The sequence below is a fragment of the Acomys minous genome, assembly GCF_964271855.1.
Source record: "Acomys minous genome assembly, chromosome: 8".
Classification (NCBI taxonomy): domain Eukaryota; kingdom Metazoa; phylum Chordata; class Mammalia; order Rodentia; family Muridae; genus Acomys; species Acomys minous.
Window position 1 is genome coordinate 85,684,997 of NC_140489.1, and position 24,728 is coordinate 85,709,724.

Sequence of the window (24,728 nt, forward strand, 5' to 3'; positions counted from 1 at the left end):
TCTAAGCAACATTTATTATCATTTAATTAATAAACATTTCTCCATGCATTGAGAGTCCTGTTGGAGTTATTCTTTCGAACAGCACTCATTCATTATTGCTTCTGCTGCACTGTACGAGTGAGGAGGTTGATTTCTTCCCTGCCTGCTCCGAACAAAAGCAGACAAAGGGTTCTTAGGCTGCAGAGCCCTCATCTCAGCAATGGGGACCGGAGTCTCGGCTGAGTGACAGGGACTCAAAGACAAAAGAAGGCCAAGGTCAGCGTGACAATATGCCTGTCACTGCTTTCTGAAGCAGCCCAGTGACTCTGCACAAGGGGAAGAATTTGGCCTACCCTGACTCCAGAAAGGCTTTCTGAAACAAAGCCTCATCGTGGGTGCTCCTGTCTGCCCTGAAACTGCGCCCTTCATCTTCAGCACCTGTGAATCAATCTCACAAAGATGTGAGGCACGTTTCAGCTTTGGGCTGAAGATGCTACAAGTGCGTGTTCGCATCTGCTGGACATTTCTCTCACTCACTGGCGAAAGAGAGCTCTAGTTCACATAATGGGTTCTGAAGTTTGGGGATAGTCTTTCGTAGCTAGTCTTTTGTTGGTGCTGTTTTACTGGAACATTGAACACACAGCACAACATAACACACAGGAGGTAGTTAAGTGTGCGTTAGCACATTTGAAATATGCACATATGTCCATCAAAAAAAGCTGTGAGCAGTTATGTAACAAAAAAATGCAAGTAATATAAACAGATGAATAGTGTCTGCAGAGGAATTGTGGGTAATCCTCTTCATTGTAGACATCCTCAGCGGATGAATGGCATTTGTTTCCAATGAAGCCTCTCCTTTTCCTGTTTATTTCTTGCTCCAAACTGAGGATGAGCTGCCCAGATTGATTCTCTCCTTAGATCCTGCAGATGACTGTATGGAGCCAGGAAAGTTGACACGGGGACTTAACGGAAGCATAAAGCCAATACCTCATTGACCTGTAACCAAAGATGAACACAAAACAGACACAGACAGCAAGGGGAAATGCAAGAAGGTGTTTGGAGACATTAAAAAGGGACTCTCTTAGTTTGTTTTTGGCAGTTACAAGCCTTTGCTCCACCCACAAGGGTTTTGATTATCACAGGCAAAGAGCAATTTAATCTTCACAAGACATTCTGAGTAGACCAAGCAGGAGCCATTGGGTCCTCCCTGTGCTTAGGGAGAGGAGGAAATAGGGTGGGGCTGTGTGAGTCATCATCTCAGCTCTCTTTCCAGACAGGCTCAGTGAGGCTCCTTCCTCCGCCTTCACCACTGGCAGATCTGCTGATGCCCTGGGATCTAAACTCTATGGCTGAGCAGCCGGCACCTTAACTGCTGAACTTCTCATTGGACCTCAGAAGAAGTAATTTTTCTAGCTAAGTGCTATGCCTGGAAGAAGTCCATGTCCTTCTAAATCTAGCATACCCCAAATAGGACTGTGGCAAACAGGAAAACTCTAGAGAAGAAAGATAATGCTCCTGGGTTGCCAAAGTTTCTAGTACATTTGAGGGGTTTACACAGGATGGATGACTAACCACAAGGACGGGAGACTGTCATAAGCAATGAGCAGTACAGGCACATTTTGCTGCTCCAGGGTCTAGACTTCAAAGTGTAAGTGGACAGGGCAAGAGTCTAAGGGTGGAGGAACCCCATAGATGATTCTATTTCTGACCAACTGGGCATCTCCAGCTACCCTCTCGACTCCTTTGGATTTTCTCGCAACCTAGAATGAGGAAATTGAACTTTGACACATGTAAGGACCGTTCTCACCCGGAATTCTGATTCCTTTAAAGTTACCCATGGATTAAAAAACCATAAATATCACCAGGGAAAACTGGACATGAAATGATATACAAGGAAAATGAAGCAAAAAGTACACAAGCGAAGAAGCGAGAGAGTATATAGGCAGTCCCCTCCTCCTTCAGAGCAAGCTTCTCACGTTTCATCGTTGGGTTTAGTTTAGTTCAACTAAGTACAGTTTGTCTGGTGGTCAGTCTTTCTATAAGTAAGTGGATCTCAATAAAGAGCATGGTTGTCTACCTCACTTTTGCATTTCCAGTGTCGCAAACTCCACTAGTAATATATTAAGCAGCCAACCAGCTGTTATTTGAATATTAAAACACATAAATATGGTAATCTCCCTTATGGATGAATTTGTAGTTACTTGTTTCCTTAGTATACAAAACATCACTGGGTAACATGTAGTTCATGCTGGTCCAGAGTCAAAAAAACAGGCAAGTAGAAAATTATTTCACCAGGCACTCAAAGGAGTAATTGAAACAAAGGGCTTGCAATTTGCTTGAAATATAAGATTCTATTCACCCAAATTGAATTGTTAAACTTGACAAAATATTCAGTTAAGGTTGTGATTGAAGCTTGGGGGCCAAGGGAAAGGAAATACAGTGTGACAGAGTCCTGATGGCCTGTCCCTGCAGCGGGAGACAGCTGAAAGCCTGGAACACATCACCATGAGAAGAAATAAAAATTTCTTGAGTCAGTCCTCTTCTTACTGCCAGACTCTAATGACTGGGATGTCTTCACATGCGACTCACATACAAGCTTTTCTTCTCTTACTTGTCTTTTCTCCTTTTTCCTCAAGCTAACTAAGAGCCAGCTATTTTTGCTGAGCACCCATCATCAGAAACCAAAGAATCTGTTGCTGCTTTAAATGTGAAAATGAGCACATGGCATTAACAAGGTGGGGAAAGGAGTAAATTACAGAAAATTGGAAAGAGGACATTAACCCTTCAAATATTACCATGCCCATTTACCTCATCTCTGGGATGTGACCACCACATTAAACCTTTCAGTGTGTAAGTGCTACATTATGAGGGTGGTACACACAGGGTAGCAGGTTGTTCCATCGCTCTGTGGAAGCAATGATGGCTCTGGGAACTTTCATTATTCTGACAAAAGCAACGATCAAGGGGGAGATCTCCCAGATGATGCAGAATTCTCTCACAGAGGATGAGTTTTACAGCTTTCTAATCGCCCCTCCCCCTGCCCTCTGTAGCCGACCTGAGGTGACCAAAGAGCCAGGGAACTTGAATACAGGTTAATAAAAACTATGCAGTTTAAACCCCAAAATTGAAAAAATATGAAGAACAATGAAGTAAAATGACTACACACTAATAATATTTCTTAAAAGAAAATAAAACTGTAAATATGAGATGAATTATGACCCATAATTCTAAAAATTGATAAAAATCTATTTATATAAATATATAAGAAGTTCTATTAGCTCAAAAGAGTTAAACACTCAGATTCTGACATAGACCCAAGAAAATCAAACTTCATTTGCTAAAAAGCATACTTTTATTAATTTTGGTTATGTATGACTATGTGGGGGTAATATGCAAGTATGTGCAGTACACACAGAGGCCAGAAAAAAACTGTTGGATGCTCTAGTCTAGAGAAACAGATGGTTTTGAGCTGCCCATAAAGCATTCTTAATTGTTGAACTCTCTAGCCCCAAAGCCACATACTTACCTGCAACTTTAAGACTTTCATTTTCTTTTGTTGTTGTTGTTGTTGTTGTTGTTGTTGTTGTTGCTGCTGCTGCTGTTGCTGCTGTGTTGCAGTGCTACTTTCTGCTTTCATGAACATCAGTATTATTATCATCATGTATCTTATTTTATTTGTGTTAAAGTCATCTGTCTCTGTGGTGAGATTTAAGGAAAAAAAAGAGAGAGAATGAGAGAAAAGAACAATAATTCTGGATATAACTTCAGAGATAGATGTCATCTCTACACACTTACCTATGTTTTCACTTCTATGAACTTCAAGCCAAAAAAATATTGGAAATTCCATAATTAACATCATTTTTTACTTATAGGTTATAGAATGATAGAATTGCTTTCTCAAAGTCCCATACAAATTTCAATGGCAAACCTGGCACTTAAAATTCAACATTATTGACATCTGTTAATTGCTCTTTCTCCTACTTACATAATTTCTTTTTTAAAAAGTTTTATTCTGGTTAGTGCATGTATCCAAAACATAGGAAATAAGCTTTCATCACTAGTCTGTGTGGCTGACCAGGCCCAGGTTCATACTCGGATATGCAGAGCTCTTTGCTGTAGAGCTCCCTACAGTAGTCAGCCCTGCTCTTGAGTTTGGACTCTGACACTAGATTCCACTGTGAACTCTGGGATCGGTGGTGGAACTGTCTCCTGGATGTCACAGGGCCCTAAATTTCTTTATAAACAAGTTTCTGCTACAGTACGTCCAAGATGCAACCAAAATATATACTTCACAGTGTTTTGAAGCGTTCAGAGCGCAGCATATATTTAGTTGCCCGGTAAATAAAAGAAAGCAAGTGTCAGCATGCTGCCTACATGCCATCTCACATGGGTTATGTCTACTGTCTCAAATATGTCTGCTGTCTTTCATATTCCTGCGTCCCATCTCAGTGTGTCTGTCTGCCATCTTTCACGTGTCGCACAAGTCTCATGTGTGTCTGCCTCCTCATGTCAAACACTACAGCCCTCTCTGACAGTTAAATGTCAGTTATGGCTGACATCACCTACGTTTCAGATGCCTTATTGCCTGCCTTCCCTCTGTCTTTGAGTGACTTCCTCTCTGTACTATTATGTGATGCTCTCTGCTTACCTTTGTCCTCTAGGCCATGGGGAGAAAACCAAAACAAACAAACACAAAGAAAAGATCATTCATTGTGAAGTCCTTTATCTATTTAGATTTTATTTTTCTTTCCATGAAAATTCCCTTCATCTGTACCTGTTTACTACTCACTTGTACTGGCACATGGCTGACTTCTATATAGTTTTTTTTTCCTAAGGCAGGGTTTTTTCTGTGTAGCTTTGGCTGTTTTGGACTCACTTTGTAGGCCAGGCTGGCCTCAAACTCACAGAGATCCACCTAACTCTGCCTCCCAGAGTGCTGAGATTAAAGGCATGAGCCACTGCACCAAGCTCTATGCAGCTTTTAAATTAAGTTGTAGTATAATTTCTGATGAGTCAGGAAGTGCTTGCTTAGGGACAATGTGGTCATTGACAGGGCTCTTCTGTGATCATCACCATGTATGATTTTTCACACATAAGAACTTTCTAGATTTCAATCCTGGCTTCCTTGCCCACCCTGTGCCTGAGCCCTTTGATGTGGGTCTGGGAGTTCCTCTTGGGGAATCAGAGTGTATTTCTCTACCTTTTGATTGTATTCACCTTGTGGTCTTCTTTGATCAGTCTAAGGTGGAAGATGTGGTGAAGTGAGTCCCACAGTGAGAACTTAAGGCTCTGGGTGGCCATTGGTCTCATGTCTGTCACCAGTGACAAGCACACAGAATTGGTCTGCTAAGCTCAGAAGCCTGATGCAAACACCTGAGGAGTAGGGTCTTATCAAGGATGCTTAGATGTGCTCAGCCTTTATCAGTCACTCTCTAATCAACCAGACAACCTTGGTTAACAATAGGTAGCAAACTTATAAGGCACTGACCTCCCCAGGTCTCGTTTATAACAAACATTACAGTAGATAGACAGACAGACAGATGTATAATGTAGATAGATGACAGAGAAAAATAGATGGATAGATAGATAGATATGTACATATATACATATATACATACATATTTTCATGCATACATACTAGAAGATAGATTATTGATATATAGTAGCTAGCTACAAATGATAGGTGGTAGATAAACAAATAATAGATGCTAGAAGATGGATTGATAGATATCGATTACAGATAGGATAGATGATAGGATACAGTACTAATTGGCACAATGTGCAGGATTTTTAAACCTTGCATCTATCATTGATTGCTAACTTGATCCATAACTATAAATTTTGCAGGTTTGATGAGTTTTGGCAGGTCAATGTAAACTCAAATTGCATTCTCTGGATCCATCCTAACTGAAAAGATTTCCCCAAGTGTCCAAGCCTTTGTGTAATTTCTAATCGTCTTTCTGCTACCACACCCAGTTTTATGAACACACTGAGAGGATGTCCACTGGCGATGCATCTTGGACTACAATGAGCCTCAAGGACCCTCTTGGAAAATAGATGTTTTTCAAAATGATCACCTGATTGAGGAACCGACAGGAGAATCAGGCTGTTCTGACTCCCGCTGCCTGTCTACACAGTATGTCTGTGATTGTGGAACAATGAGAAAAATTGCTAAATCTGCAATTTTATTCGGTGCACAATTTTTCCCCTGAGGTCACAGTGATACTCAGGCTTCTGCGTTTTATGGAGCTCGCAATCGGATACTTTTCAAAGTGAATTCTAAATGACCAAAAGCTGCTTGATCAGAAGAATTCAATTTATAACAAGATTTGCCACTTCAAAGTCAATTTTATCTTTTTCTTACCCAGAGGCTGCGAATGAACCATTTCCTGCGGATTGCAGTAGGTTCTTACACTGGGTGCTTGCGGGCTGCAATTACTAAGAGGCAGGACCAGAAACAATCACCAAGGGAATAACGTTCAGCCTCTCTCCACGCTGCTGTCTTTCTCTTAGAGTTGGGGTTCAGTCTTAACTTTATGGAGCCAGATTCACTCCCACTTCTCTGTTCATCACACTTTCACTGTGGGCCTGGGGCCTGTCCTCCGTGGGGAAGACGCTTGCTGTACAAGCACAAACATGTAAGTTGCACAGGTGGGAAGGCATAAGCTCGGACCCCTGGAAGCCACGGGAAATGACAGGCACAAACAGCTGTGTCTGTAACTCCTATGCTGTGCAGAGGGGGAGCTAGGAGGATTAATGTTGTTGGCCAGCTGCTAGTCAAAACAATGGCGAGGTCCGGATTCAATGAGCAACCCTGCCTCACAGGAACAAGGTGGAGGGAGATACAGGAGCACGCCCGCCCAGTGTTGTCTTCCTGCTTCTCTGTGAGCACATGCATCACACACACACACACACACACACACACACACACACACGCGCGCACACACACACACACACACACACACACATACACGCACACATACACGCACACATACACGCACACACACACATACCACATGTAGCTCTTCTCTGTAACTCTCAGCTTTATGTCAGCAATAAAAACTCTCACGTTACTGGCCCCTTCTGGCTTTGCAGTCACTTCCTATAACCATCTGACCTTCAACCTGACAGCTTGCTTAATTCCATTTCATGGGTCCTAAGATGGATGTTGAATGTTAGCACAACCCAGATACAGGTCCATGAGGGTCAAACTAATGCCAGGTAAGATCCCAGCTACCCACCACAGTCTTCAGCACAAGCCAAAGAAAGAAAGAAAAATTCAGAGTTCAGTTAGAGCTCTTCATAATGACTAAAATTATTCTTCACTTAGTAATTACTGGGCAGTTGAAGAAAATGTCATTATGGCACATATTTATGACTAAAGTTGGTGTATGCATTTGTGTGTGTGTGTGTGTGTGTGTGTGTGTGTGTGTGTGTGTGTGTGTGTGTGTTCACCTGTTTGGTCACATGTGGAGGACAAAGATGAACATCAGGATGTCTTCCTCAGTCAGCTCTCAACCACACTCATGTGCTACACCTGGCTTTGAAAGCTATTATTATTAATTATTTAAGAATTGCAGGGCTGGAGAGATGGCTCAGCGATTAAGAGCACTGACTGTTCTTCCAGAGGTCATGAGTTCAATTCCCAGCAACCACACGGTGGCTCACAACCATCTATAACGTAATCTGATGCCCTTCTCTGGCTTGCATATGTACATGCAGGCAGAGCTGTGTACATGATAATAAATAAATAAATCTTAAAAAAAAAAAAAAGAATTGCATACGTTGTTTTGAGATCATATTCACTCCACCCCCACTCCTTCCACACCCACCCAACGCTGAGTTTCCTCTTTGTCTGCTTTTCTTTAATGTTATGTGTTTATATACACATAAGTATATAAATACAGCCTACTAAGTCCTTCCGTGTCATTCATCGTATAGTCATGAGTCTTACAGCTGACCACTTGGCATTGGATAACCAATTAGGAGGATCATGTCTCAGGGAGATTTATCCATCATCTCCCAGCAGTCATTAAGTGTCAGAGAAAAGGAAACATTCTCTCTATAAAACGTAGCACAAGAGTTAGCATGTTTACACTTCATAAATATTTTTAACATCAACCTTTATAGAAGATTGTCATAGTTTCATATATGCACATGTGTGTGAGATAATTTTGGCTCAATTCTAAAACAAACAGATTCATACTATATGTTCAAAGGGAAGCCATTTTAGCACTCTTTATATATCCACACATAGTATTCTTTAAAACCATACCTATACTTGACAAATGATAGTTTCTCAACCTTTGCTCACAATACAGAATAGAAAACCATGTTCCTGAGCATACATTTCATCCTCTGTTACACCGAGATTCATTGCTCTGTCCTATAGTTGGATGGAGTTTTTGCCCTTGTTTGATCTGTCATGACATCACATAAGAGTCACTTGGAAGAAAATTGCTTTTCAGTTGTTTATAACAGTGTCAAAATATGCATTAATAACTCCATCCATCTTGTCAAAAACATTTTTAAATATTGGGATGCTATCCAGTTCATGGAGGCAGACAAAATATAGGCAGACAGACAGACAGATGATAGATAGATAGATAGATAGATAGATAGATAGATACATACATACATACATACATACATACATACATACATGGATAGATAGAAAAATGATGGATAGATAGATAATGACATAGATAGATAAATACATACATATGTGACAGAAGACAGATTATTTATAAATGATGTATAGATTAAATAATAGATAACAAATTGACAGATGGTAAATAAATAAATGATTAGACAAATATCTTCATTTTCAATTCTAGCTCACTTTATTTTTATCTTCACACATTGCCACTTGCAGTGCTGCAGTGTCAACCTTACTTTTATGTTTGAGAATATGTCTGGTTTAATAATGCACATTTTTACTATTGCCAGCCATTGCCTAAACAGCAAGTACACTTAGTTTGAAGCAGCCCTTAGCTTGTACACTGGTTAAACTTCACTGTCAGCCTGACCGAGTTGGGAACCTCCTAGGTGACATTCTTATACACATGTCTTTCAGAGAGGCTTGAAGGAGGTACTAAAATCCAGCCTAGCTGTAGGTAGCACCATCCCATAGGCTGTGGTTCTGAACTGAAGACAAAGGTGGAAGCCAGTGGAGCATCTGCATTTGTCTCTTCCTGCTTCCTGACTGTGTATGTGATGTGAGCAGTTGCCTCTCACCCCTGTAGTCGCAGCTAGAGCCACTCTAACTGCCACACCTTCCCAAACATGATTGGCTCTACCCACAAACCAGGAACAAAGGCAATCCCCTCTTTCCAAAGCCATTTTGTCAAGTGTTTGATCATGCTACAAGTACAGTAACTACTACAGCTTATAACTCAAGAGATTGCCCAAATGTTTCTATTGGGGACTGTGACCACAATTCTGTCTATCAGATGTCCTTTGTGAATGGATTTCATTTCATTGGATGGACTGCTAACATTCATTCAATTGAGATTTCTCTGGATGGGGAGACCTGGTGGCACTCAGAAGAAGAATAGCAGGCTACCAAAAAGAGACTTGATACCCTATGAGCATATACAGGGGGAGGAGGTCCCCCTCAGTCACAGTCATAGGGGAGAGGAGTAAAGCGAAAATGGGAGGGGGGGAGGAATGGGAGGATACAAGGGATGGGATAACCATGGAGATGTAATATGAATAAATCAATAAAATTTAAAAAAAATAATGACTATAACTTTCGTATAAAAGACATTATAATAAAAATTGTTCTCTTGTTCTGTGATCATGTGGCTGTATGATATTCATTAATTGGTCTGGTTTCTTTTTTATATATTTATTTACCTATTTTTATTATAATTTATTCACATTGCATCCTGAGTGCTATCCGCTCACTCCTATCTTCCAGTTCCCCGCTTCCTCCCTCTTCTGCCCTAGACCTCTGACGGGAGGAGGCCTTCTCCCCCACCATTTGATCACAGTCTATCAGGTCTCATGAGGGTAGCTTTACAAGCTGGAATATAAAAGGTCATTGTCAAAGATCTGCTATATATCCTATTAATCAATATAAACTAGTAATATAAGACAGCAGACCTAAACTATAGCTACCTAGGAAAATAAGACTCCATGATGCCCTCCAAATAGGTCTGCATCTGCTTTTGGGACACCTGTTATTCTTTACTTTCTTAGGAAATTTCACTCTGAAACTCCATAACAAGACTAGCACTGAGAAGCAAGAGAGAGGTTCCACAGAATCCTCCCCAAACACTAGAGACTCTTCCAGGATGGAGGATCTACAGAACCCTCCCCCCAAAGAAAACAAACACTTAAAATGTTTGTGGAATTCCCAAGAGAACTCATTCTCTAGTTTAGCTTTGTTAGAAATTGTTTTCTTTGAGATGGACTTTCGTGGTTTCCAAACTGACAAATTTGCTATGTAGCTGATGGTGACCTTGAATTTCTGACCTTTCTGTCTTTATATTCCAAGTGCTGGAACTACAGGTGGTTATTGCTGCTTTTATGTGGTTCAGTATCAACTGATCCACAACCCCATCCTCTTTGTGAGAAAATTATAATTGGTCTCTCTTTTTTGACACACTCCTGTTTAGATTTCCTGTTTTGTATTGAGTCAGGTTTTGTTGTATGTATCTCTCTGGAAATATTTTTTTAATTAAATTTGTAGACTTTTGCACAAATGTGTGCAATGTATACTGACTACTCTCACCATCCCTTGCCCCTGTTAGTCTTCCATATTCCCTACAAATTTCTCTGTTATGTTCATCTAAAGATGGCTTTAAAGTTATGAATATGAATACTCTTAAGGTGATATTAGGGGAAAGGGCTAGCATCTGTGTTACACAACTGTAGTTATGAAAGACACAGAGATTGGTAATCATAGAGTCCTTGACATGCCTCACTCACTGTAATGCTCATGAATACAACTCATGATGCTAATATTACTAGTGCTAGATTATTCTTGTGTCTCCAACATATTCATAGGGATAGCATAAAGGAGAAGGGACAGAAATGAATAATATATTAACTCTTCATTCATGTAAACACACCAGACCATTGCAACACAATTCATAAATCCAATCTGCACAGCCACACACAAAAAAATCTTGCTTCATGGACTCAACTAATGAAACAATTAAAGTTTTGAAAATTGATTAAAAATCTCTCTCTCTCTCTCTCTCTCTCTCTCTCTCTCTCTCTCTCTCTCTCTCTCTCTCTCTCACACACACACACACACACACACACACACACACACACACTATATATATATATATATATATATATATATATATATATATATTATCCTAAAGACAAATAACAAACTTAGAAACAATTTTTCAATAAAACTTAAAAGATGTCAGTGATGAGAGAGGAATGGGCTCCATCTCATGGAGTATATCTTACATGTAATCATAAAGTTGTTGGCTGTTCCCATAACATTCATGCCATTATTCCAGCAGTGTATTTTGCAGAACAATTGCTGTTGCAGGTCACAGGGATTGTAGCTGGGTGAGACGTATGGTTACCTTTCTCCTCAGGTAGCACATAAAGTCCCTTCTAGCACCATAAATGCTGATCAGTAGAGGTGAAGCCTCTAGTTAGGCACCACCTCAATTTCTCTGTGTTCAACGGTCTAAGCCAGTTGTATCTTGAGCACTAGTGCTTTAACATCATGTTATGGAGAGAAATCAGTAGTCTCAGCAATAGCCTGTGTCATTTGGGGGCTTTCCATGGGGCTCCTTTGGCCAATGAATCAATAAGATGTAACCGATTCCTGGAACTGGATAGTTTACTTGGTGACATAAAATGTCTAGCCAGGGCACTGTCTCCCCCATTATATTGTGACTTCATTTAGATTCCTTTTGTATGTGTAGATATTTTAAGAGGCTTCTATAGTCATAGGCTTCCGTGTGTCCCTTGAGTGTGAGTTGTCACTCCTCAGACTCCCTCCTGTACCATGTCCTCCCCTCCCCATTAATCTGTCTATTTTACTTTCCATTTTCTTTCTTTATAGCTACATACTCAATATCTCCTTCCTATTTTTTTTTTACTTAAAATACTCATGCCATCAATATTTTCAAAGCAATTTTGCAAATCTCTTCCTAGTTGAAGTAGAACGTTCCCTACTTCTGAATCACTGGTCATGAATCATTGCATCCATGTTTTATTTTTATCGGGTCACAAGTGTGATTATCTCTGGACAAAGGAAAGAAGTGTACAGATGTCTGCCGTATGCCTTCTGAAGGAGACCAATACGATGAAGGAATTGTCCTGAGCCTAAGTAAGGCTAGCATAAACCAGTGTGAAAAAAGAATATTGCAAAGAAAAGGAGCCAGAGTTTAGAAACCACCAAAGCAATACTTTAAGCACAATGAGCTGCGTTCCACTCACAGAACAGGTTCCCTCACTTTTCCCTGTTCTCCACAGGATGTAAACGTTAACCTCAAGGGAGTGGTCAAGAACACTACAGCAAAATGAAACCATTATTCCAGAGCGTTGCTTCTACGCCTCAGACTTCTATTAAGTCTCTGGCTTATCAAGATATTCAAACTAAAGCATACCACAAATTCCTTCTCTTCTTCTTCTTCTTCTTCTTCTTCTTCTTCTTCTTCTTCTTCTTCTTCTCTCTCTCTCTCTCTCTCTCTCTCTCTCTCTCTCTCTCTCTCTGTGTGTGTGTGTGTGTGTGTGTGTGTGTGTGTGTGTGTGTGTGTGTGTAAATACTGAGAGACTGCTGAGTTTTGGGGATACAGAGGTGTGATCTTCTCAAAGTGCTAGAGAAGGCCAGGAGTGGTAAGTACTAGCATGAAATTGAGAATTCATGGACTTGAGTCCTGACTCTGCCAGTGATCCACTGTGGACAGAAGAAATGCTAGATAAAGCATGTTGTCAGCTCCCTTAGCTAAGAAAAAGAATACAGTTCTCGTGAGAGATTGCTGATATTAAAGATCACTCATTGTCCTCCATGACTGGCACTGGTTGGTGCACAGTGAGTGAGTGACATTGGGGTCAAAAATATATTAGAAACAAAATGATGAAGTTGGGAATGCAGGGAGGGTACGTAAGATGGCTCCTAGAAGGAGAAGAGATAGTCAGGCTAACTAGGAAAAGGAAGGACAATATCCGAGGAAAAAAATAACAGCTACCCCAGTAGACTCCATCCAGCTAGAAGCAGGCCCTGAGTCAGGACAACCCACATGGTATCAGTGCCTTACCACTAGGAACCTCAAAGCTATAATTTTAAATAACCTGGTACCTGATGCTTCTGATGTAACAGCCCATGAGGACAGCCACAAAAAAAAACCTTTGTCTGTTCTAGGGAGAAGACCAATCCAGACCACATCATGGGTGGGTGGGGGAAGAAAACTAGTAGATGGAACTTTAAGGCCAGATAGTGGGGGTGGCCTTTGGCCTGCTGCTCAGCCCCATCTCTTCTTTTCTTATACTTACCCACCTGCCAGAACAAACCTTTGCCCCCACATGAATTTGCCTCCTTTGGCATCAGGGGTGTGAAGGCTGATACTGTGGTTGGAGTGAGAGATAATGATGGAGGAACTGCCTCTCCATGCCTCACTTGTGGTCACAGTCTGCACATCGGAGGAGAGGACTCTCTTCCCCTGTCTTTGTCCCCAGGTATTTTACGATATCTGTGGTTGTTGGCCAAAAATGTGTAAATGATTAACTTCATCACTCTTCTATAAGTAGAAATAAAACAGATGATATCTAACTGGGACACACTCATGTGTGCCCTTGAATGTGCATATGCACAGTAATGAATTTGTCTAAATGGTTTTCTTCATGGTATCTTAGATGTCTAAGCAGATTTCTTCTGTGTTTTTAATTTTCAGTTGAGCCCAGGGATTTCTGCATTCCTTGCTTTGAAAGGGGCTAGCTTGTGGTACACAGGCAGAAGTCGCTGGGCTGAATGACAGGAGCTTTCACATTCAGGACAAGAGCCAAGGGAGGTCAAGCAGATAAGAGTCCCTCTCCCACTACAAGGATTCCACCTGCAGGTGCCTGGGAACCTCAGCTTGTGGAATCCGCTCAGTGCTTCTTGCTGAGCTCAAATGCCAAAGGCACAACCGGCTCTTCTAATTTGAAGAAAGCCCTTCAATACACAAAGCCTTTTGCTAGAATCTTCTAACAGAAAGCAAATACCCTCCTGGCACAACGATCACACTATGGCCATCCCTGCCATCTCTCTGCAAGGATCTCAAGCAACTAGGAACCATGGAGGACAATAAGGAAATGAAAGAGTGACCTCCAGCCATCACACACATTTTGCCATAAGCTACCATATGAGTTTTGATGTTTACACATTGAGACAAAAGAAATGCACTATTTGAAAACACAAAGATCTGAAATGTATAAAATTTGGGATTACATGTCTTATTCCTTGCTAAGATATGGAAATTAGTTTAGAGATTTGGGATAGGAGAAAAAAAAACAAGCTACTGCATGAGGAAGCATTTGGCTGGGCCTATGCTTGCCCCCTTTTCTTGGCCCACGGTATCCTGTGAGAGTTCACGGAGGGAAAATGTCTTTAAATATCATCTAACTAATAATATACCACATGAGCCACCTCTCCCATCCTTCACAGAAAACACTTTTTTTTTTTTGCACAAGTACTCTTTGTCAATCAAATGCTTTCATGAAATAGTCTGAGTAACAGTAGTAACAGAAGTCACACCATTTTGTCATTGCATACCACAGACACTGTGATGTCAACCAATCTGTCAGCATTGAAATGAGGCATTTTAGGGAAAAAAAAAAAGTCACACACAGCATAAATGTGGCTAACACCACCATGCTATAAACTGCTCTGATGAGCATGTAATGTACCTGTGTTGTCAATGCTGGACTCCTGCTGACTCTCTTAGTAAAGTGAGATTAATTTCCCAGAACCCCCTATGTGAGGAAGATGACATGCCCTTTCAGGAATACAAGCAAGATCTCTCTCCTGGATTGAACCCAGCCACTTTCCTCCTTTAATACTCGTAGGCATGGCTTGTGCATCCAAAGTTGACTTCCAGTACTATGAACTATATGTTTGCTTGCTTGCTTGCTTGCTTGTTAAATTAGGCTCTCATTGTGTAGCTCAGGCTGGTCCAGCCCTGAACTCAAGAGCCCTTCTGTCTCAACCTCCTCATACAATGCTGGATTGCAGGCATGTATCTGCACACAGGTATGAAAGCAAGTGGATTAGTGTTTTAGAAGAAGCAGGGGCCAGACAGCCCTGGGATTTGAGCTCAGGTGAACTGTGACCCATACAGATGGCAAAGGAATGCCCCCTCGCTCCCAACACCCCCTCCCGCCCCCGCCTCCCCTCAAAGTCCTTCCAGCTCTACTTCTTCTATAGAATAGAAACAATTGTGTCAGTCTCAGGATGGGAACCTGAATCCTCTCGCCCTGCTGATGAGGCAGCTGATGCTGAGAAATAAAACTGCTGCCTGGAGAGGACTCTCATTAGCATCACTTTCCCCACTTGGATTGGCTCTGTCCTACTTTTATCATTCGCCATCTCTTTACAGCACTGGTTTTGCCTTGTTACCAAATTTTACCACAGCATCATCAAATTCAGGGAAATTGGAAAAGTTGTGAATAAGACCCGAAACCTGGAAAAAAGTTCATCCTGAAGATGCTGTCCCCACCCTCAGAACTCTGACTTTCGTGGGGCCGGGGTGTCTGTAACAGACTGGAATCCCGTGGTTGGAACTCCGGAGGAAAGAATTTGTTTATCAGTAGGAGACATAAAGCTTCAGTAGCCATGTGGGGGAGGGGCATGAGGACAAGTGAGGCATGTGACCACAGCAGTGCCTCTGAAGTCATGCCACATGGGGGAGCGTTTGGCCCTGAAGTCAGGCTGTCCCTGCTGATATGGGGTATAGAGATGACTGAGGTTTCCTATGTACAGCTGATTCACAGCTAAATGTATCCATTCAACCAGATGGACCTGGAAGCCACAGCACTTGCCTCTGAGGTCTCTGAATTTTGTAAGTCCTTTAAGAGCAGAGCAAATGAGTTAGTGGACCCCCAAAGCATTCATAAGCCTCTACCTGTAACAAGAGCTAGCCTCCCCACCCACCCGGCGTGAACCTGTCAAGACCCTCACTGGCCCAGGCCACATTCTCAACTTTGGCTGCTGGACTAATGGCTTGCTAAGGTTTGGATAAAAGTTCCCCCCAAGACCTGCAAGCTAAAGCTTATTCCTAGCCCAAGAAGGAAGAGTCAGGCCACGGCACCAGGACCTCAAGGAAGATACTTAGTAGTTGGGAGTTGTACTCTTGGAGGAAATAGTGGGACAGGAAAAGAGCTTCCTCTCTCTGTCTTCTACATCCAGCTATGGAGTGCGAAGCTCCCTCTACTATGCACTCAAATCGCCATAAGTCACATCTCCAAAGGACCAAAGGTGTCCAGAGCCAGTCAGCCATCTAGCCATGGACTAAAACCTCCAAACTGTGCCAAAACAAACCATTCCTCTTCTTAAGTAGGTTGTCTCTGGTGCTTTGTTACAAACAGGAAGAGCTGGCTGACACAGAACAGGCTAGAAGTAGAGCTGGCAGATGGGGAAAAATCCTAGTGGCAGAAAATGTCAGGGTGATTCAGGACTCAAATATAAAGAGTTTAATCCACATTTCAAGGTCACTGATTCGAGACAAAGAGCATATGTGTGGGGTTATTCAATTCAGAACTTGTCAGAGAACCAAAGGGCTGGCATGATCTGGACTCTGTGGGTTAGTGACACCTTGAACGTTAGGGCTGTGGATCCAGGACACACACACACACACACACACACACACACACACACACACACACACGCATGCATTCTACCTGCCAGGTGCAGGTAGAATGAGAATGTTGCCTTGGAATAGGGTTCAAATTGCAGGGTGAGTGTAACTAACTTAGATCGCAAAGCAGTCAACAGAGAGCACCATCAACTATAAGGCATCATGCCCTAGGCTGGTCACCAATGAGGATGAACAGTTGGATGGCTGTGGGCTGAGAAAGATGGCAAAGGCCAGCTGTTCTGGGAAAGCAGGTTCTGCAGAAACAGGTGCCAAGCCATCTGTAGTGGAGCAAGACAGATGCCTCGCTGAGCTCATGGCAGTCCGCGATGCTGCCTCTTCTCCCAACAGGAGTGTGATGGAGAGGAAATAGGACCAAACTGGGAGGGGCTTCAGAAGCTGGGTGAGAGCATGCACCCAGGGAGATTTTCCATCAAGGCCAGAGAGTGTTTGTCTTGAATAGGAGACTGCTTACTAGTGGAAGTAGAAAGGCAACATAGGCACATAGTAGGGCAGTCAGAGGTGGCTTAGGGAGGCCACTCTCAGAAACCATTGTATGTTCACTAAGTGTTGTGCTGGGTACAACCCGGAGTTGATCAAATGGAGTACCTCTCCCTAAATTTAGGCAAGGGGTTGGGGAACGTGTTTGCCGGTCTGTCTTTCTAGAAACATAAGGCCCACATATAGTTATAACCTGTGATCACAGTCTCAATTCATGCAAGAAAATCTGAGAAAAGCAAAAAGAGAAAGTGTGCCTTAGGCACTTGCTCGGCTAAACACAGTGAGAACCCAGCCTGATGAGTGACTGCTGCAGGTTAGCATGTAAAATCTGTGCACTGGCCAAGGCCTGCAGTACCCAGGGTCACAGACCACATAGGAGGACTCTGTATAACCCAATCTGGGTTGTGGGTCTGACTCTGTCCATACATGTCTGTGCCCCTTTATGCATAGGAACAAGCTATACATAGTTAGCAAGCCCTGAGAGGGCTTGATAAAAGTTCAACTCAATTTTAGTTCAAAAGGAAACTTTGGTCCAGGTGACTACAAGGCCAGTGCATCTGCAGATGGCTATTCTTTTATTTTTCCTGGGAAGTTGTGAGGTGCCATTTCCATCACGGTACCTACAACAGGCCAAAGAAATCCAGCTTACTGAACCAGATACAACTGGACTGACTTACACAGCAGAGTGTGTCGTAGGCAGCTTTATTGCCAAACACCTCATGAGAACTGCAGCTCTAAGACTTTCTCCACAATTTGCAGGCACAATTGCCTAGCTGCCCATAAAATCAGCTCCTCTAGCAAGAGAGTTTCCTACCTCCAGCAGTTATCCCTATAACCCTGTATGGAAAGGGTAGGCGGTGAGTTCACTCTCTGTTTCAGGTACTTCCTGAGACTTGTAACTTTTATTTTCTTTGTTGCAGCCTTGCGAATTTTGTTTACCTCCTGTGTCTCATTGTGGCTCTTTCCTCTAGGTTCTGAAAAAAGAACAATGGAACGCTGGAGGATCGGAACCTGCCGGTGGGGTAGGGTTATTCTGCTCGTTACTGCCAATTCTCAAACCATACCTCAGGAGGATCAGCATGGCAGCAGCTTGAAGGTTAGAAGAGAGACATACAGCACCCTCATCCACATTGTGCACTCCAAGAGGCGTCACAACGTACCCCTCTGTCCTTTGAGGTCATGAAGGGATGTCACAACTAAGCCAGGAGAGATGTGACCACTGGACCTAAACTCTGCAGGAGCCCCCCAGACCATCTTAGTCCTCAAGCAGGGGTCATGAGTAGGTAACCCCTAAATATTGTCATGGTTTTAGTTTTTAAGAAAACACCTATCTATTCGGATGGGAGTTTCCTAGATGTGCTTAGGCCATATTATATGCACTCAGGGGAAGTAGTATTACATCAAAACAGGATATTCATAGAAAAGTTTTTATCCTAAATGTGTACTATATACAAAAGTATTTTCACAAATGTGTAGAACATTTGTTTAGAGAAAGCTAATTTGTATTTAGAGTCAAAATAGTTCTCAAAAGAATTCCTCAGTAATGGTAATACACAGAAGATTGGTGGTATGTTAGGAAAGTCACATGACATTTCATGTTAAATTTTAAAAATTACTTTAACAATCTTAAATCTTAAAAGTCCTTTTTATTTTTTTCATTTTCTTAACTCATAATCTCAAAGAAAGTGTTTTTTAAAATCTCACAAATCTAATGGTCTGCCCTGTAAGGGGACAGACAGTTCCTTTAATAGACCTGGAGGGACTCTATTCCTTCCCGTCATTAGTGCTGTACCCTGGACAGCCCCTGAGTATTCTTGAGGATGACCCAAGTCCACTGTCCCTACTGTCCCCAATCATTCCACATCAGCATCTCTCGCTACCCATCTTCAACCCACAGCAAACCCACAGCCTGCCCACAGCCATAGCAACCCACAGCACACTCACAGCCTGCTCACAGTCACAGCACACTCCCAGCATACACCACAGCACACTCACAGCCTGCCCACAGCCATAGCAACCCACAGCACACCACAGCACACTCACAGCCTGCCCACAGTCACAGCACACCCACAGCACAGCACACTCACAGCCTGCCCACAGTCACAGCACACCCACAGCACAGCAAACCCACAGCCTGCCCACAGCCATAGCAAACCACAGCACACCACAGCACACTCACAGCCTGCTCACAGTCACAGCACACTCCCAGCATACACCACAGCACACTCACAGCCTGCCCACAGCCATAGCAACCCACAGCACACCACAGCACACTCACAGCCTGCCCACAGTCACAGCACACCCACAGCACAGCACACTCACAGCCTGCCCACAGTCACAGCACACTCACAGTACACACCACAGCACACTCACAGCCTGCCCACAGTCACAGCACACCCACAGCACAGCATATCCACAGCACACCCACAGCACCAATTTTCTGCTTTATAGGCCACCGTCAGAAATTCAGTACCTTAGGCATACTTCTACACCTTTTGATTTTTCTTCCACTTTATAGTCCTAGCTCAGCTGCAGAGTCTGAAACCAGGGGTCAGGGAGCAGGAAGCCTATCCACACACCACTGTGTGTGATGAAGTGACATTTGGGCTTCCAGTAAGATGCACATCCTCTTTACTGGTTGCTTATGGGAGCAGATCGATGTGAATACAGTGTGGATAGGGAGATGGTACCCTGACTGACTTGTAGTAAATGACCATGGCAGCAGCCTTGTGCTGTTCTGGAACAGCTAGGCTGGGGACCCATCCTCCCTCTCGCTACACAAGCCAATCTTGTAACAAGCATACACCCCACTGCTCAACAAGAGCAGCAATTCAACATGCCTACCTAAATATTGCAGAAAGCCTCACCCTGTGAAAACTCAGATTTCCCCATCTCCATATGCTACCTGCTGTGTGTCTAAATCCTCTGAAGCAAGCCTAAGTCATGTGACAAAGCAAGTGGGGAGTGGAAGGAACTGGCTTCTGGCCTATTTGCCTGAGGATTTAAGAGCTCCCAGGGAGAAGTCCTGAAGGAAGTACGAACTGGACATAAACCACTGTGAAGGAGAGGGCAAGCGATGCTCAAGTCTATGCTGTGCCACATGAATTTATACCTCTGCCTGAGCCCTAGCTGAAGCTGCAGGCTCCACAAAAACTGCAATTGCGTCTATGAAATTCAGGCATCAGGCTGAAGGCAGGGTAGGAACGACCTGGGTATAATGCCCTGGGTCCCTCCACACACTTCCCAAAAGATCATACGTACCTGTGTTCTTAGAGAGTTTGCCAAACATTACACTATTCAAACTCATCACTCCTAAGGTGTGTGCTCACTAACAGGCATGCTAGATTATAAACGGCCAACCTGTACAAATACTCTCTGTATTTGATTGACATTGTTATGGCTGCTTTTTAAATTTTGCATGCTTCCCTTCCTCCCCTGTGCTAAGTCTGTCTAGTCTGGATGTGTGTGTGGACTTGGAGATATTAGATATGCAAATCATACCTCCCTAGTCACTGGTGAGTGATATGCAAATCATCTAGTCACTGGTGAGTGAAGAAGCATCATCTTTCATAGGAAGAGACTTGGCTGCCCTCAAATTTCCCTGTCTGTCTTGTTGGTGTTAAATAGTAATATATTAGGGTTTTCACTGGTCTGTCATGATTTCTTTTTTCTCTCCTTATTTATAATTGAAAATAGCTTTTACAATATATTCTGATCACAGTTTTCTCTCCCTCATCTTCTCCCAGATTGTCCGCATCATCCCACCCTTTCTACTCCATGCCTTCTTTCTCTCTTTCTTTAGAAAATAAACAGGTACATTTTTAAAGGAATAAAAATAAATAAAGAAAAAGTACAAGAAACACACACACACACACACACACACACACACACACACACATACACACAGCCCTACCTCATAAAAACACAAAATCAGAAACATAACATACAAACAAAAGACCAGTAAGGTAAAAAAAAATCCAAACAAAACATTATGAGACAAACATACACACAAACAAACAGAAATATCCCTCAGATACCACTGAGTTTGTTTTGTGTTGGCCATCTACTGTTGGCATGGGCTCAAGCCTTAAGTGTTGTTTGTGTACCCAGTGAGACTCCATTGGAGAAAACTATTTTTTCCTTTGTAAGTGGCTGTCAATGGGAGATAGCTTCTTGACTAGGGATGGGGGAATCTTGTTTGGATTCCCCTCTCAGTGCTCAGACCCTGTCTTGCTTGAACTTGTGCAGGTGCTCTACATGTTATCACAGTCTCTTTGAGTTCATATATGTATCAGCTCTGTTCCTCCCTCTCTCTCTCTCTCTCCTCCCCCCCTCGGACATTTTAAACATATCCTGGTAATAATCTTCCATGCATTTGTATATTGCAACCAGTCTTTACCAAGTTATAGCTTATCCTTTTACTATATCGTATAATTTGGTCAACAAAAACAGTCAGTTTCGATATAGTGAAATATAGTTTTATTTGTGTTGTTATTTTGTGTGTGTTGGTCTGCTTGTGTGTATGTGCACCACCTTTGTGTCCAGTACCTGCCGAGACCAGAAGAAGGAACTGGAATCACCAGAAACTGGCATTACCAGTGGCTGTGAGCCACCACGTGAGTGTTGGGAACAGAACCTGGGTCCTCTGAAAGAGCACCAATTTCTTTTAAGCACAGGTGCACTTCGCCAAGCCTGTACAATATATTTCTGTCTTCTTATGACTTTAATATCATAAAAACATTCTAAACTTTTTAGTATCATTGTCCTTTCACATTAAGGCTTCCATCTGTTTGGAAATGGTTTGTAGTAAGCATAGGGCACACCTGTGTTGAGTTTTTATGTGAACAACCTTCTATCTCCACAGTCTTCCTGTTTGCTTCCCTCTTTTCCTGTTCTTCACTCACGCTGGAGAATATTACAGTCTGTAGAAATGATTGGAGGAAGGAGTATCTACACATGGTTTAATTTGTTGATGGTGCTGGTGCTGGTTGCCTTAATATCAACTTGACACAGATAGAGTCAGGTTGGAGGAGGGAACCTCAACTGAGAAAATGCCTCTATCAGATTGGCCTGTTAGCAAGTCTGTAGGCCATTTTCTTGATTGGTGAATGATGTGAGAAGGCCCAACTCACTGTGATGCCAGAGCGAGTGGTCCTGAGTGTACAAGAAAGCAAGCTGAGTAAGTCATGGAGAAGAAGCCAACTAACAGTGTTCCTCCATGGTCTCTACTTCAGTTATTGGTCTAGTTCCTGTCTCAAATTCCTGCCCTGAGTCCCCTCAAAGCTGAACTGTGATCAAGACATATAAGTCACATAAACCCTTTTCTCCTCAAGTTGCTTTTGGTCATGATGTTTAGAAAGCAATCCAGAACAAATTTTATCCCAACAAATAAAACAAAGACTATACTCTTAGGGATTATTTCTGTTGTTTGTTACTAATTAGTGAAATAGTATGGCTTTGTAATAAATCTCAATACTAAGATATAGAAGACAAGGCACTGATTTTTGCCACTGGCTTTTGTTTTTAGGATGACCCACAGCTCAGACTAAATGATGGAAAAAGCTTTATGGTAGAATAGTGATAAACTCAGAATTAGAGAGACTGAGGTCAGCACTCTGGCCATGCCACTGAATAGTGGGAAGTTGACTCCAATGTTTAAATGCTAGTAGTTCCTTTATGAGATAAAGAATTTATGTCCACCTGATGGGAATAAAAATGCCATGCCTTGGAACTGAGTCGATGAAATGCCTGGGTTTGTAGCTTTCTTTGTTTATTTTGTTTTGGTATTCAATCTTTTATTCTGTCTATAGAGACAAACAAGCAAAGTGTAAGTGAGGCTCAGGGGTAGAGTGCATGTCTGGTACATGGGAGGCCTTTGGTTAGACACCCAGGACTCAAAACAAAAACAAGCAGAGAAAGACTCATGCATCATTATGTCACTATTCAAGAAAAGATGCACACATGCACACACACACACACACAGAGACACACACAGATATACATATATATAGATATAGATATTCCATTAGCATTTTCATGGAATAACCAGGGTCTTTCTCAGAATTGTGTGTGTGTGTCTGTATGTTAAATTTTATGTGTGCTTGTACATGCATTTATATATGAATGTGTATATGCTGTCATGCCTGTGGAGGTCAGAGGTTGACACTAGATGTCTTCTCTTGTTGTTCTCCACATTACAAGGCAAGTTCTTTCACCAAACTTGAAGGTCACTGATTCAGCTAGGTTGCCATTCTCCTGTCCCTGCTTCCCCATCTCTGATAGTACAGACTCATGCCACTACCCAGTCTTTAACAAGGTTGCTAAAAATCCTAACTGAGGCTCTCATGTTTTTGTAGCAGACACTTTACAAAGAGAGCATCTCCCCCAACCCTCTTGGAGTGATTCTTTTGAGTAATTGATTCTTTCAGGGTTTTCCAGGAACCTTTTCCCACTTAGTCATTCATAATGGTTTTAGCTAAATATTTTTAAAACAAGTAGGGAGTTGATCTAATACTTCCTCGGCTAATAAAATACTTAGAGATGTATTACTTTGAAGACTTGGTGTCTTTACAGTTGTTTGATGAAATTTTTAGAGAAGCAAAATGATTTCAGCTCAAACTAGGAAGAAAAAAAAATAGAGCTGTATCTTCTAGTTATGGCTATCTTCTAGTTTCAAGGCACCACTGGGAATGCACAATACATGCAAATTCATGTATACAACAATTCAAATTCACAGCGCCCTTGGATTCAAACACACAGCAATTCAAATACACAATACATGCAAATTCAAATATCCAGCAATTCAAAAACGCAGCACATACAAATTCAGGAGTATAGAGAGTATTTACTACCAAGTTCCTGTTTATAAAAATAGAGGCGGTTGTTGTCGTCCCCATTATCTACACAGATGGTGAGTGGGCTGAGGCAAACCCATGAAAGGAAGCTCTCCCACAGTGGGAATATTGTGCTTCTCACCAGGTCCCCATAGCCACAGTTGTTGGCTCTAGAGAAGAAAGAGCACTGCCTGTGTCAGACTCGCTGTGTGAGGAACAGGAGGTGGTTTTCACATGCAACTCTGCTTGAGGTATATACGTGTGTGTGTGTGTGTGTGTGTGTGTGTGTGTGTGTGTGTATCAATATCAATATCAATATCAGAGGTGGCACGAAGTAGGGCTGGGAGGTGATTTCCTCAAAGGCCTCCTGTCACTAGGTCATTGATCACCCAGGGTCACTACCCCAAACTCAATGGTGTACAGTAACAGAAATGTCCTTCCCTATGATTCTGGTATTATGGCAAGCCCAATAGAAATGACTACTCAGATACAATTTATAGGCAATTGAAAGTCTTTGTTCTAGCCAGATTAGACTAGACTAAGATGCTTAGGACCTAATTGTAGCCCCCAAGCATTTAGAGCCATGGTTCTCAACATGTGGGTC

At 42.3% G+C, this 24,728-nt stretch overlaps 2 long non-coding RNA genes across 3 annotated transcripts in view; one reads left to right on the forward strand and one right to left on the reverse strand.

The window, feature by feature from the left end:
- LOC311603368 lies at positions 1-18,261 on the reverse strand. Of its 2 annotated transcripts, none has more exons than XR_014781073.1 (3): positions 18,106-18,261; positions 3,506-3,675; positions 1-975 (listed from the first exon to the last, which is right to left on the reverse strand). It is a non-coding gene; the product is annotated as an uncharacterized lncRNA (long non-coding RNA). The 2 variants fall into 2 exon arrangements; XR_014781074.1 differs by lacking the exon at positions 18,106-18,261 and adding an exon at positions 13,460-13,610.
- The window catches only part of LOC311603367, a 17,457-nt gene continuing 8,559 nt past the window's right edge, over positions 15,831-24,728 (forward strand). Inside the window, exons 1-2 of the long non-coding RNA XR_014781072.1 lie at positions 15,831-15,998; positions 18,263-18,570. This is a non-coding gene — a long non-coding RNA (uncharacterized lncRNA). The remainder of the gene's footprint in view (positions 15,999-18,262; positions 18,571-24,728) is intronic.